Consider the following 3,495-nt stretch of genomic DNA (forward strand, 5'->3'; position numbering starts at 1 on the left):
GCAAGTATTGTTTTTACCAAAGGTACTTGTGCTTATAGTGGTTGGATAGAACTGCTGTCAGTGTGCTTTTGCTTTGTGTGATTGGTCAAAAAACTTATAAAGTAAGTTGTAACATTAAGTTCCTGGTCTGCTGCCTGGAATGTGAGCTGCTGGCATCTTCCCATTGTCATAACCATATAATGAGACTGATGCTGAAAATTAAAGCAGTTCGAGGCACGTTCTACAGCAGCCCTGTCTGGTTCGTGGTTTGTACAAAGCCCCCCTGCCGGCTTCACCCTGGTCCAACTGCTCCTACACCAGGTCCTGAAGGGCGACCAATTTATCTTGAGGGAGGGGCCACTGCTTCTCCCAGACAGATTTGTCCACCAGACACCGAATAGGAGGCGTAAGACACTCTGAGCCCTTCACTGCAGTGGCCCCCATCAAAAATCCATCCCTATGCACAACCCCCAAACAGAAGAAGATCCCTCCCCCAGAGGTTGGGAGGAGTTGAAGTAACATGAGGCCTAACCCAGGCTGTCTGTCCCTCTGGGTTCGCAACCAGCATGGGCCGCTGGCTCATGTAGCATTGCACTGTCCCTCCCAGGCACGCGACAGACGTCCCCACCGGATCCAGGGGCCACTATGGGGGCCAGGCTGAAAGGGAGAGAACCATGATGTCAGCACCGCTGTCAAGAAGCCCGCGGAGGTGGATTTCCGATGGCGTCGCACCAGGAACAGACAGGGTACACAGCATCTCAGGATGGTCCTTGGTCAGGACAGCAGTCAAGCAAACTTGAGGTGGCCCAGTGGATCCAATGCCACCAGCTACACGCAACCGGTCAGCTGTCCTGCCAACAGAGGACTTAAAAGGCACAAGTTGAGCAAGTCGCGTCCCTTTCCGGATCGTGACGGGAGGAGGTGGGTGTGGAGACCATGGCACAAATCTGCCCTGTGAAATCTGCATCAATGAGCCCCAGGGGCACAATGATGCCCTGAAGGGTGGCACAAGACCTCCCCATCAGGAGAGCACTCATGCCCCCACCCAAGGGATCAAAGGAATCCAGGGGAACCTTGTGTATTTTACAAGATTCTAAGACAACTGTTGCTGTGGTGCAGACATCCACACCTGCTGATCTGTGGGTGCTAGCTGCAAGCCGGCAAAGGAGACCTCCATCGGCTCCAGGGTCTGGAGAGAAGCTTGTGTCTGGGCACGTCCCTGCTGCATGCTCCGCTTCATGTTTCCCAAGCCCAGTAAAGCCTGGCTATTAACATGAAGAGTCCCCTTGGAGACATTGGACATGTGATTCGGCCTACCACACTGACCACATAAGAACATGGGGAATTTGACCTGTACTTTCTTACCCCACTTCTTGCCAGCCTGCGCAGTCCCCTGCTGTGGCTGCCTGCCCTGCGGTGCTGCCCAGACTGGCTGCACAGCGGCAGCCATGGCAGCCAACTTCCAACCCGAGGGGATGATATCTGCACAGGCCTCCACCATATGGGAGACAGTAGGAAAACCAGGCAGAGCCACTATGACCCTCCTACAAGCATCCTTGCAATTGCGCCTCGCAAGGTTTGCAATCACAATCTTCTTTGCCACAGGATAAGACACCTACCTCTCCACAGACGCAGTCAGCCTTGCCGCAAATGCCATGAAAGACTCATCAAATCAACCCCCTGGACAATGGTCGCAAACGGCTGCCTCAGAGCAGCCATTTCCAGGGTCTGAACAATCGCTGCCGTGCCCAGCATGTGGCACTGGTCAAGCACAAGGGGATTGAATCCAGCCTGCGCCTGAACATTGGCATAAAGCCCCGTGCCCAACAGCATGTCAGTGACAACCCCATGCCTGGGGTCCTGTGGCACCAGCGCAGCATTCTGCACCACCGCTTAGGCCGCCAGACGAGCCCACTTGGTCTCAAAAACACCAAATTGCACATGGTCAAAAAGAGAATGTGCCACACGATCGAGGTCATGAGGCATCAGCATGTCCGTAGCAACCCTCTGGAGAGTCTGCAAAACTTCAGCAGACCCCAAACCATGCTGAGCAACCGCATCATGGACTTCCCTCTCCAGCTTATACAAAAGCGGTTCATGAGTGTTGTGAGTAAAACCCCTGAGCATAGGGAAAGCCTGGGAACCCCCTGCCAAAGCCACAGCACCTGCTGTGTTCTGCTACTTGGGCCCCACAGGAACAAGAGGGGATGACTGACTAGGAGCCAGGTCAACACCACTCGCCCCCCCTACCCCCTGCAGCTCTGGCAGAGCCAGAGGAGCCTGCTCCATGACCCAGCAGATGCCGCGAGGAGGCAGGCTCAGACATCTCATTAGTCTTAGTTTTGGCTTCTTGCCAGAAACGCACGGGGTCCCTCGGACACAGAGAGTCACCTGGCATGACAGAAGCGTCCACAAATTCAATGAGGAGATGCCACGGCCCTGGGAACTCACCGGCCTCCCACTGGCTGTGTCGGCACTCACGCTAAAGGTAAATACCACAGTGCCCTGTCGCGCTGCAGCCCCGGCAGGGCACAGGTGCCAGCACTGCCTGCAAACCCTATGTGGGCTGGTACATGTGACTGTGGTCACAGGGATTTTCAGGATGAGAGAGAGACAAGAATGTTGACTAAATGATCAAAAGGCTTAATTGTTTATTTTATTATATATACACTACATTGTAACTAAACTAAAAAGAAATAGAAAGGAAAAGGTTTCTCAGGAGGCTAAGCTAAAAATAGAATTGAAAAGAATGAATAACAAAGATCTGTGTCTTGTCAGAGAGCAAGAGCAGCTCTGCCGTGAGTGGTGAGTAAATCCAAACATCCACAGGAGACCAATCACGGATGCACCTGTTGCATTGCACAGCAGCAGATAACCATTGTTTACACTTTGTTGCTGAAAGGTCTCAGCTTCAGCAGGAAAAATCCTAATGAAAGGATTTTAATGAAAAGATGTTTGCGACAGGACGAGACCGGCACGGGGCCCTGTCCCCAACATGGAGGAGGGGAGGGGTGCCGAGAGAGGTGCAGCCCGTGGAGCCGCATCACTGCAGAGCGGCACAAGGGAGCCTGGCACAGCCAAATCCACCCCGGGGGAACCATTGCCATGCCCCGAGTTGGACCTGTCCCCTAGAACACCGTCCCAGGGTGGGGAGAGAGCTCCACATTGCACAGAAACTCAAACTCCCCCTCTTCCATGTCTGAGACAGAAGGGCTCCACTGGGAACTCCGAGGGGTACAAGAGCCAGACCCCTGCCAAAGATCCTCACATTTTTGCCACTGCACCAGCAGCAATCCCACGTCTACAGTGCAATCATCAAAGAGGGCCTCCAGGCGGCGGACCCCCACAAGAGACCACTCATCCTTGGAGAACACCTTCCCAGAGTCCGAAAAGAGCCCTCGCTCTCGGGCCCACAGAAACAATCGCTCAAAATCATTCCAGGAAATAGAAACCTGTTTCCACTCCAGGACCCCCTCCAGAGGTCCAAAATGAGGGAATCCTTCTCGAAACCCACAG

This window comes from Melospiza melodia, unplaced genomic scaffold (genome assembly GCF_035770615.1).
Source record: "Melospiza melodia melodia isolate bMelMel2 unplaced genomic scaffold, bMelMel2.pri scaffold_35, whole genome shotgun sequence".
NCBI lineage: Eukaryota > Metazoa > Chordata > Aves > Passeriformes > Passerellidae > Melospiza > Melospiza melodia.